The following is a 12,048-nucleotide window of genomic DNA, read 5'->3' on the forward strand; positions in this document are numbered from 1 at the left end:
CCTAGAACACCATAGTGTAATGGTGTGTCCGAACGTCATAACCGTGCTTTATTAGATATAGTGCGATCTATGATGTCTCTTACCGATCTACCACTATCGTTTTGGGGTTATGCATTAGAGACAGCTGCATTCATGTTAAATAGGGCACCATCTAAATCCGTTGAGACGACACCATGTGAACTATGGTTTGGCAAGAAACCTAAGCTATAATTTCTTAAAGTTTGGAGTTGCGATGCTTATGTGAAAAAGTTTCATCTCGATAAGCTCAAACTCAAATCGGAGAAATATGTCTTCATAGGATACCCAAAGGAGACAGTTGGGTACACCTTCTATCACAGATCCGAAGGAAAGACATTCGTTGCTAAGAATGGATCCTTTCTAGAGAAGGAGTTTCTCTCGAAAGAAGTGAGTGGGAGGAAAGTAGAAAACTTGATAAGGTAATTGTACATTCTCCCTTATTGGAAAATAGTTCATCACAGAAATCTGTTCCTGTGACTACTAGACCAATTAGTGAGGAAGCTAATGATGACGATCATGTAACTTCAGATCAAGTTACTACCGAATCTCGTAGGTAAACCAGAGTGAGATCCGCACCAGAGTGGTACGGTAATCCAGTTCTGGAAGTCATGTTACTAGACCATGACGAACTTGCGAACTATGAGGAAGCGATAATGAGCCCAGATTCCGATAAAATGGCTTGAGGCCATGAAATCTGAGATAGGATCCATGTATGAGAACAAAGTGTGGACTTTGGTGGACTTGCCCGAGGATCGGCAAGCCATTGATAATAAATGGATCTTCACGAGGAAGACGGACACGGATAGTAGTGTTACTATCTACAAAGCTAGAATTGTTGCAAAAGGTTTTCGACAAGTTCAAGGTGTTGACTACGATGAGAGTTTCTCACTCATATCTATGCTTAAGTCTGTCCGAATCATGTTAGCAATTGCCGCATTTTATGAAATCTGGCAAATGGATAAACAAAACCGCATTCCTTAATGGATTTATTAAAGAAGAGTTGTATGTGATGCAACAAGATGGTTTTGTCAATCCTAAAGGTGCTAACAAAATATGCAAGCTCCAGCGATCCATTTATGGACTGGTGCAAGCATCTCGGAGTTGGAATATACGCTTTGATAAGTTGATCAAAGCATATAGTTTTATACAGACTTATGGTGAAGCCTGTATTTACAAGAAAGTGAGTGGGAGCACTACAGTATTTCTGATAAGTATATGTGAATGACATATTGTTGATCGGAAATAATGTAGAATTATTCTGTAAAGCATAAAGGAGTGTTTGAAAGGAGTTTTTTCAAAGAAAGACTTCGGTGAAGCTGCTTACATATTGAGCTTCAAGATCTATAGAGATAGATCAAGACGCTTGATAAGTTTTTTCAATGAGTACATACCTTGACAAGATTTTGAAGTAGTTCAAAATGGAACAGTCAAAGAAAAAGTTTCTTGCCTGTTTTACAAGGTGTGAAGTTGAGTAAGACTCAAAGCCCGACCACGACAGAAGATTGAAAGAGAATGAAAGTCATTCCCTATGCCTCAGTCATAGGTTCTATAAAGTATGCCATGCTGTGTACCAGATTTATTGTATACCATACACTGTGTTAAGGGAGTACAATAGTGATCTAGGAGTAGATCAATGGACAGCGGTCAAAATTATCCTTACTGGAATAAGGATATGTTTCTTGATTACGGAGGTGAAAAAAGGTTCGTCGTAAAGGGTTACGTCGATGCAAGTTTTGACACTGATCCAGATGACTCTAAGTCTCAATCTAGATACATATTGAAAGTGGGAGCAATTAGCTAGAGTAGCTCCATGCAGAGCATTCTTGACATAGAAATTTGCAAAATACATGCGGATCTGAATGTGGCAGACCCGTTGACTAAACTTCTCTCACAAGCAAAACATAATCACTTTTTGGGTCTTAATCACATAGCGATGTGAACTAGATTATTTAATCTAGTAAACCCTTTGGGTGTTAGACACATGGAGATGTGAACCAATCACATAAAGATGTGAAATGTTGATGTTAAATCACATGGCGATGTGATCTAGATTATTGACTCTAGTGCAAGTGGGAGACTGAAGGAAATATGCCCTAGAGGCAATAATAAAGTTATTATTTATTTCCTTATATCATGATAAATGTTTATTATTCATGCTAGGATTGTATTAACCGGAAACATAATACATGTGTGAATACATAGACAAACAGAGTGTCACTAGTATGCCTCTACTTGACTAGCTCGTTAATCAAAGATGGTTATGTTTCCTAACCATGGACAAAGAGTTGTTATTTGATTAACGAGATCACATCATTAGTTGAATGATCTGATTGACATGACCCATTCCATTAGCTTAGCACCCGATCGTTTAGTATGTTGCTATTGCTTTCTTCATGACTTATACATGTTCCTATGACTATGAGATTATGCAACTCCCGTTTACCGGAGGAACACTTTGTGTGCTACCAAACGTCACAACGTAACTGGGTGATTATAAAGGAGCTCTACAGGTGTCTCCAAAGGTAGATGTTGGGTTGGCGTATTTCGAGATTAGGATTTGTCACTCCGATTGTCGGAGAGGTATCTCTGGGCCCTCTCGGTAATGCACATCACATAAGCCTTGCAAGCATTGCAGCCAATGAGTTAGTTGCGAGATGATGTATTACGGAACGACTTGCCGATAACGAGATTTAACTAGGTATTGGATACCGACGATCGAATCTCGGGCTAGTAACATACCGATGACAAAGGGAACAACGTATGTTGTTATGCGGTCTGACCGATAAAGATCTTCGTAGAATATGTAGGAGCCAATATGGGCATCCAGGTCCCGCTATTGGTTATTGACCGGAGATGTGTATCAGTCATGTCTGCATTATTCTCGAACCGTAGGGTCCGCACGCTTAACGTTACGATGATAGTTATTATGAGTTTATGCATTTTGATGTACCGAAGTTAGTTCAGAGTCCCGGATGTGATCACGGACATGACGAGGAGTCTCGAAATGGTCGAGACATAAAGATTGATATATTGGAAGCCTATATTTGGATATCGGAAGTGTTCCGGGTGAAATCGGTATTTTACCGGAGTACCGGGAGGTTACCGGAACCCCCCGGGAGCTGTATGGGCCTTAATGGGCTTTAGTGGAAAGGAGAAGGGGCAGCCCAAGATGGGCCGCGCGCCTCCCCCCTCCCCTAGTCCTATTAGGACAAGGAGAGGTGCCCGGCCCCCCTCTCTCTCTTCCCCCCTCAGCGAATCCTAATCCAACTAGGATTGGGGGAAGGAATCCTACTCCCAGAGGGAGTAGGACTCCCTTGGCACGCCCTCCTTGGCCGGCCGGCCCCCTCCCCTTGGCTCCTTTATATACGGAGGCAGGGGACACCCCTAGACACACAAGTTGATCATTGAGATCGTTCCTTAGCCATGTGCGGTGCCCCCTGCCACCATATTCCACCTCGATTATATTGTAGCAGTGCTTAGGCGAAGCCCTGCGACGGTAGAACATCAAGATCGTCACCACGCCATCGTGCTGACGGAACTCCTCCCCGACGCTTTGCTGGATCGGAGCCCGGGGATCGTCATCGAGCTGTACATGTGCTACGAACTCGGAGGTGCCGGAGTAACGGTGCTTGGATCGGTCGGATCGGGAAGACTTACGACTACTTCCTCTACGTTGCGTCAACGCTTCCGCAGTCGGTCTGCGTGGGTACGCAGACAACACTCTCCCCTCTCGTTGCTATGCATCACCATGATCTTGCGTGTGCGTAGGAATTTTTTTGAAATTACTGCGTTCCCCAACAGAACCGGGACCAATGGCCCACGTGGCCCGGCCGGCCCCCTGGGCTCACGAACCGGGGCCAATGCCCCTATTGGTCCCGGTTCTGGACTGAACCGGGACTAATGGGCTGACCCGTCCTGGACCAAAGCCATGTTTTCTACTAGTGGTGGCACGGCGCACTACTGGAAAACAGGTTACTAATGGCTCACCTATTTTGGTTACTAATGGCGCACATTAGGTGCGCCATTACTAGCACGCCATTAGTAAGTTTTAGTAATGGCGCGCATTTGGTGCGCCATTACTATCCCAGACAGTAATGGCACACCTAATAGTGCGCCATTACTAACCCTTAGGTGCCCCACTAGTAATAAAGCCAAGTGCGCCACTAGTAACCTTAGAGGTGCGCCACTAGCTAAAAAGCTAGGTGCGCCACCAATAAAGGCTGAAATGCGCCACTAATAGTATATTTGGAAAACAAAAAAATATACAAATTTACAAAAAACAACCTATAAGGAAAATAATTTAAAAACAAAAAATGAAATAGAACCATAATTTTTATTATAGCAAGAATATTACCATGTCTTTACAAGTATCCAATAAAAAGAAAATTGCACAGAAATAAAACAAAATCCTATAACTAATCTTCAACTCCCTCCGTCCAAGAATACCTCTCGCAAGGGGAGGAAATTTTGAACTGAAGTGCATTTTACATTACAACCCGTCATATTTCAAATCAAAATCAATCGAGTCCACGTCCGATCGGCAGCAGCGCCTCGTCCTGGCATCGAGGAGAGCCAGAACTCATCTCTTTGGTAGCTCGTCACCACCCTCCCGGCAGCCTCCGACATCACGTACCCACCCTCCCGGCGTCGATCAACTGCTTTGAGGTAGCAGATTCCTCCTCTGTGTCTGCTCCTGCAATTAACACTTTGAATGCAATTAACAATTTGAATGTTAACATGGGGCAAAGACAAGATGGATCAGTATATAACAATGGAGTACATGCACAATTAGATGTTCAAGCTGTTTAATGTCACTCCCATCATCACAATTTCATCTCAGGAAATGGAGTAGAATAGATTTAATTGGATGTTTGAATGATATGGTTACTTACAAGTGTCAGGGCTATTACGGTCAGTTAAGTAATTGCACCAGATTAAAGAGGAGCCAAAGAATTTACAAGTGGTCTAGTGCATATGCAAGTGCAAGTTACTCAGTTAAAATTCAGTACTCCATTGCCCAAAATAATTCAGTTAAAATTTTGTTAAAAGATCACTGAATTAACCAAGTACTCCAGGTCAGGTCCAGTTACTCAATGCATAATTTCTAAACTTATCATTAATGGAAGGTCACGAATTTTAATTGAGCAGTAGCTAATTGAGCAAACACACTGAGCTTATGCATAACACATTAGCTGCAGCGGTGATTATTTCACAGGGATAAACCTCCAAATATAACCACTATACCACACTATATAAATTGTGAATCAAGGAACTGCTGCAATTGACATGAGAAGATCAACAATATATGCTCACCTCCAGGAACAAAGTCAGCTCCATATATATGCTAGCTCCAGGGTAAATATGCCACAACATCACACCTTGTGAAAAGAGCATCTTATTAAACAGTCGGTCACAAACATTCTAATTTCTTAACATAATTACAGTAAGTTACTTACTTGCGGTATATACAGGGGATAATTATCATATTAATTACCTTGTTTGAGGTAAACTAATTGCTAAAGTTAACATAAAAATGTAAATTAGATGAACTGTAAACTGTTCAAGGAAACAGAAAGTGCAAACCGAATAACAAACAAAAATAGCAAGATTAGCCTCTTGTTTACCATTAAGTTTGGACTTTGGACAAAACGTGTTTTGATTGATCATACAGTAGATTTACGGGGCATCTCGCTGAAGGACGGGTCCTTGGCGATCTGCTCCGCCATCTCCTTGATGCTCGGGTCCTGCGCCCACGCCACAACAAAATCCACGATTCAAGTTAATTTTCACACAAATTCCCATGAAATCGAAACAAATTCACAGGAAATTCGAGCTTGTATAAATAAATCTTCCCAAGAACTCAACTTTGACAATGGAGAGAACAGAGCAGAGTATTTCTAGTTTTGCAGAAACTGTAAAATGCTTCAGTAGAGCTTGGTTACATTGAGCAAGTTCGAATATGTTAAAATGGACGTGAATATCTTAGTGAAACCCAACCAAATTAACAACCGATTCAAACCTGTAGTATATGTAAAATCCTCCAAGAACTCGCGTTTGGAAATGAACAGAACAAAACAGAGTATGAAACTGTAAACGCTTCATTCAGAGAATTCAGTATAAGCTCTTGGTTACATTCAGCAAGTTCATCATGGTGGAGAAGTCGAAGGGGCTGGCCGGAGCAGCCGCCCTGCGCGCAGGCTGCCGCCTCTGCTCCTCCGCCGCAAGTTACAGTCATACACATTAAACTGATATTACGTTATATTACCTCTCAATGAGTGTAACTGTGAACTACTGAACGCCATTTAGATCAGTAATGCATTTTATTTCTATCGTCTACCTACCACAGTTGGATATTAACCAATCATAACAATATCTATATGACATGGCTAAACAAATTGACGATCCCAAAAAATGCTCAAGAAACTCTGAGCGTACTCATTGACAGGGAGCAAAGTATTACATCATATACCTGTATATCCTGGAGACATTAGCACAGCGCCACCCAAAGTCTTGTATAACAGTCTCAAGTTCAGAATTGCTCATATACCCACGAATCATTTCTTCCCTAAATTTGTTGGAAAAACCATTGCGGGGCATGTTTCAACAAATATTCCCTCGCAAGAAGAACATGAATAGAAAGCGAAAGCTCTGATTACGAAGCATACGTGATCTCAGGCTTATCCTGAAGAAGAGTACGCGAAAACGACCCATGTTTATCATCGATGATACCTGGTTAACAATAGCAGATTATTACTTGGGTGAACACCATATGCTAGAAATTGCATGTGAAGTTTATGAAGAATGAATAGACGACCAAATCGATGCTGATTTTTTTCCTATTCTTATTTTTCAAGGAGCTGAATTAATCTATGGCAGGAAAGTGGCAGATCGATATGCGGCCGTGACTGATAAAGCGAGTTTGGGGAAACAGAGAAGATATTCATTTGGTAACATTAATTGCGGGAGTTGAATTAACATGTGGCCAGCAAGTGGCAAATGGATGCATAGTCTTGACTGATAGAGCAAGTTTGGTGACAGACAGAGAGAAGATATGTGCCATTTCAGGAATCTAGGTTTACGAATTAGTGTAGGAGTCACTCCAAATCATGCATCCGGAGAGCTCTTGCTCTTCATCACTGCCACTGCCAGTGCACTGACAGTCTGTCTTAACACCAGTCCCAGTCCGTGAGTAACAGCGGCATAATCCACGAATTCAAGCCAACTAATGGATCCGCGTCCTATCGAGCTAGCCACATGTACGATATCGGTCGCCGGTCCAGCAAGCGCGGCGTGCGTCGCTGCGCGCAAGGCCCCGGGAAACGGAATCCAGAGGACGGACACGGAGGGTGTGAGAGCGGAGAGAACCTGAGGGAGACGGGTCGAGGCCGCCTCTCGCGGCGGCCGGGATGGGGAGCGAGGCGAAGGCGCGAAGGAGGAGGAGGAGGAGCGGGGGCGGAGCAGGGCGAGGCCGCTGTTGCTGCGGGAGATGGCGGCTGGATCCACGCCGATACGGGGCGGGGGAGGCCACCATGGCTGGTGGTGGAGGGGGTGGCACCTGTGAAGCTCGTGGGGTGGATCTGGCTAGTTCCCGGCGAGTGGAGATGGTGGCGGCTCCACCACTCCCAGATCCAGCGCCGACGCTGCCTTCCGATCCGTCGCCGTCGAGCTCGGGCTCCTTGGCTGCGACTGCCGCGAGGAGGCGCGAAGGGGACCAAAGAGAGAGGAGGGCAAGGGCCGTCGCGCAGTAAGAGGAGGGAGCACTGGGAGGCGGCATGGATCGGGGCCGGGGCGAGGCCGAGAGACGTGTGTGTGTGTGTGTGTGTGTGTGTGTGTGTGTGTGTGTGTGTGTGTGTGCGTGTGTGTGCGTGGGGTGAGGAAGAAGAGGACAGGGTTCCGTGCGAGAGAGAGAGGAGAGAGATGGTGGGCGTTCAGGCTGCGGCACTTACCTACAAAACCACAATGGCGCACCGCAGGGAAACGTGCGCCATTAGTATCAAAAATAGCAATGGCGCATCAGGGAAAAGTGCGCCATTACTATGCTCAGAAGTGGGTCAAAGCTTGGTCAAACATAGTAATGACGCATTTTTTACTAGGTGCGCCATTACTATTTTAGATACCAATGGCGCACTATGTATAGGTGCGCCATTACTATATAGTAGTGGCGCACCGCATGTATAATGCGCCATTAGTGTCTATATCATCTATAGCCTGTTTTCTAGTAGTGGTGGCGGCAGGGAGGGACCGCGGGGATAGTGATTTACTTTTGGAAGTTTATCTCAGAGTGCGTGATTACAGGAGATGGTTATGTTATTATCTGAGGCTGGGTGATTTTGTTTTTTTTGTTGCCTCGCGTGATTATGGGGATGCGTTCGCAGACGCGAGATGTGAAATTTTCTTCGTTGTGGAGTACGGTCAGTCATGGGAAATTGCTAAGTGCACACGATAGAGGCATTAGATTAATGATGACTGTTAGATTAAAAATTGTGCGCCTAATCGTGTAGTCCTGATTGGTTCATGCGGCGTTGTGGGACTAATTGCAGGGTGCATCTAAGAAAGTTCTTGTTTGATTGTTTAATAGTAGTAGAGATGTGTAAAATTTCACGCCATTAGAATCTCACATGTGGCGAATACAAAAAAGACAAATACACATTTTTAAACGGCCCATTTTTTTGTTGGGCCGGATTTTTTTATTTACATCCTACAAATCACAACATTATTAAACAAAATTTGACACATTCTTGTGGAATACATATATATTTCAACGGATTTTTTCTTTCAGAATTTTTTGAAACTTCTAAATATGCTTTTCTATATTTTCAAAATATGGAGCTACCTGGAGCTCGGTCTCCAAAAATCCTCACTCCATATATATTCATTACTCCATATTAGTAGATGAAGTACTTCTATATCTACCCATTAAATTCCATCTACTAATTTTATTTATCTATCTTGTGAACCGCACTAGCAACCGAGAAAAAAAACAACTGAAAATGTGAACTTGTCAATATCACAACTAGTTGTGTTATTGCTGCTATCGAAAACCAACAGATTGGAGAGCCTATAGAGTGTTCTTATGGGTGCTGCTGTGTATTGCTCATTGCGAGCGGTACGTGCGCCTCGCCTGCATTATTGGTGCAAGATGGACCTGGCCGAGCCAGATAGCACATATCTGTTTTTTGATCTAATTGGTTTGGTCAATTTAATTTATAATTTTACAAAAATGCGAATATAAAAAATAAATTTGTGAATTTGCAATGAACGCATCAAAAACTGAACGGTAATTCAAAAAATATTCATGAATTCAAAAACTAAGACAAAATATAAAACTATTTATGAATTCGAAAATGTTTGCGAATTTTAAAAATATTCACAAATCAGGAAAAAGTTCACAAGTTTTTTTGAAATATCAAACTATTATATAAAACATGAAAACAAATTGACGTCTCGAGCATGTTATAAAAAATGTGAATTTTTTTACTGAAATTTGTGCATATTTCTTGAAATTGTGAAAATATATTTTTAGAAAAATCCACAAATTTTGAAAATGTGAATGTATTTCTAAAAAAAGCAAAGAATTTTGAAAACATTAAGAATTTTCAGTTTTTTTTTCAAAAATATCACAAAAATGAGAAGAAGGAAAAGAAACTAACCCAAAGAAAACAAAAAACAAGTAAAAAGACAAAAAAAAGATAGCTAGGTAGCTTCCCGAAATCGGCAGGGAAGCATCCAGAAGTTTCCCGAAACCAGCCACTGCGAGCGCTCCCGTGTGATTGAATGGGCTGGCCCACTGCATGTGCGCATATGTGGTCGGAGCCTTAGCGCTACAACAGGCATTTCTTATCAGCTTTTATGGGAGCTCCAGTATGACGTGTGTTGCATCCAATAAGCACACACTGCATAGGGGCCTCACCCGACTGGCCGGCTCAATTACAAGTGAACAATGTGAAAAATGTGTGTGAGGGATCAAACCCATGACCTCCACCCAGTGAACCATGTCGATGGCACCGTAGTTCCCCAGATTTAGTGTCTAAATATAGGCAGCCCTGCGGGAGAATATCTGGTGCACTGAAGTCACATTTGCACACTTAAAATGTTCAAAATTTCTGAAACAAATTGAGCACGTCCACACAACATCAATGTAGGTTGTCACAAAATTTGAAGTCAGAATTCGAAACGTAAATCCGAAAACAAAATGACCAATTCAACACTTAATAACACATAACATAAGTAAACTTGATACAGGGAAAAAAAACACTCAATGGATTGATACTATATTGATGTGTCGCTTCGATGCAATTAAAGTATAGTTGAATTTGTACTAGTTCAAGTTTAACCTACAAGTGCCAATAAGCCGAGTGTGTTTTAGCTGCACCTTCGGCTTACAGGGATGTACGCCAAGTGGCTTGCCGCTGGATCCACGGCGTCCATAGAAGTAAGTCGAGATCTTTGTGTTCGTCGTGTGTCCTTTAGGGCATACTCGGCTTATGTGGAAAGAAGCAGTGTGTGTTTTTTCTGTAGTGTATGAACAGTAACCAGAAATCTATTAATGTGAAACCAGTAAATAAACAAAGCTCTGATGCACACTAAACAAGCATGGACACTAAGTAGATTCTTATTACATGTCATGGCATCGCACCGTGGCGTACAAATCGGTTATCTTGTAAGGACAGATATGCAGCAGGGTGAAGAAGAAGGACAAGGTGCCGTCACTTCTTGGGTCTCCTCACTGGGTAGATGGGCTGGTCGAGGATGCCACAGATGCCCTCCGCGGCGCCGGCCGTGTCACGGCTCATATACATGTAGCCGCCATGGCCTCAGTTGGGACCCCAAGAATTCTTCAAAAGCCAGTACTTCTCGCCGTTGAATAGGGTGCCGTAGCCGACCACAAGCGCGGCGTGCCTGTTGGTGGCGTTGCCGGGGCCTTTGTAGACGCCGACCTGGGGGCTGTAATACCAGAAGGCGAGGCCGTCAAGGCCGTCTCGTTGTTGGGTGTAACAAAACCATACTTCTCTACGGAAACAAGGGTGGATAGGCCGGACCAGCCGGAATGACAGGGCTCCTCCCTGGCGACGTAGGGGTACGCCCTCTCGGTGGCTATGCCGTTGTCGCAGATGGCGCCGCTTTTGCAGCCATTGTTAAAGTTTATGCTGCAGTCAACTAACATCTGCGCCGACAGTTCCTCCAGCGTTCCCGTCCTGATGGCGGTGATGCCCTCCACAGCCCCAATGGCTGCGAAAGCCCAGCAAGCGCCGCAGTCCCCTTGATCCTTGACGCGTGACGGCGTTTTTGTCGCGCCAGTCCACGTACTGAGGGAGGTCGTTGAGGTCGATAGCGGGCTAAGGCATGTCGCGGACGAGGCCTACCGGAGGGTGCTCGTGGCAGCCAGCGTGGATCTCCCCCAGCTCGGCGTGGGTCAAGTCGGCGAAGACGTTGAGACCGAGCTTGGTGCGCGGCGCGCCCCGGTTGTAGTCTTGGACGAACCGGATGTTGTGTTTGAAGATGGAGAAGCGCCTCACCTTCTCCGCGGGGCTGCGTGCCACCTGGTGGAGGTGGCACCAGCGCTCGTAGAGGTCCAACAACGCCTCCTCCGAGCCGACGTCTTCGTCGGTGAACTCCATGCCGGCCGCCGGCACAGCAATGGCCACCACAAGCGCGGCCACCAACAAGATCGCAGCCACTGATCTGGCCATGCCGACGGAGCACGATTGAGTCTAGTGGTGGTGGGAAGAGAGAGCGCGGTGTGGGAGGACGCAGCCTGAGCCATGCATGGATTTACATATAGCTAGGTAGCGCCGTGCTGTGAGCGTGAGCTAGAGCGAGCGCACGCATGGAAGAAGGATCGTTGTGGCAGAAAAAAAACACTGGAAGAAGGATCGCTTTTTCTTTTTCTTTTTTTTGAAAGCGAAGAAGGATCGCTTTTACTCCCTCCGTTTCTAAATAAAGTCTTTTTTTTAATTTTAATATGAACTACATACGGATGTACTTTATAGACATAGGTTTTCTTTTGCGAGAAGAGTATATAGACATAGT

At 44.2% G+C, this 12,048-nt stretch overlaps 1 pseudogene; it reads right to left on the reverse strand.

The window, feature by feature from the left end:
* Positions 1-10,832: 10,832 nt before the first annotated feature.
* LOC119358455 lies at positions 10,833-11,708 on the reverse strand (annotated as a pseudogene).
* Positions 11,709-12,048: the final 340 nt, after the last annotated feature.

The sequence above is a fragment of the Triticum dicoccoides genome, chromosome 2A (assembly GCF_002162155.2).
Source record: "Triticum dicoccoides isolate Atlit2015 ecotype Zavitan chromosome 2A, WEW_v2.0, whole genome shotgun sequence".
NCBI classification, from domain to species: domain Eukaryota; kingdom Viridiplantae; phylum Streptophyta; class Magnoliopsida; order Poales; family Poaceae; genus Triticum; species Triticum dicoccoides.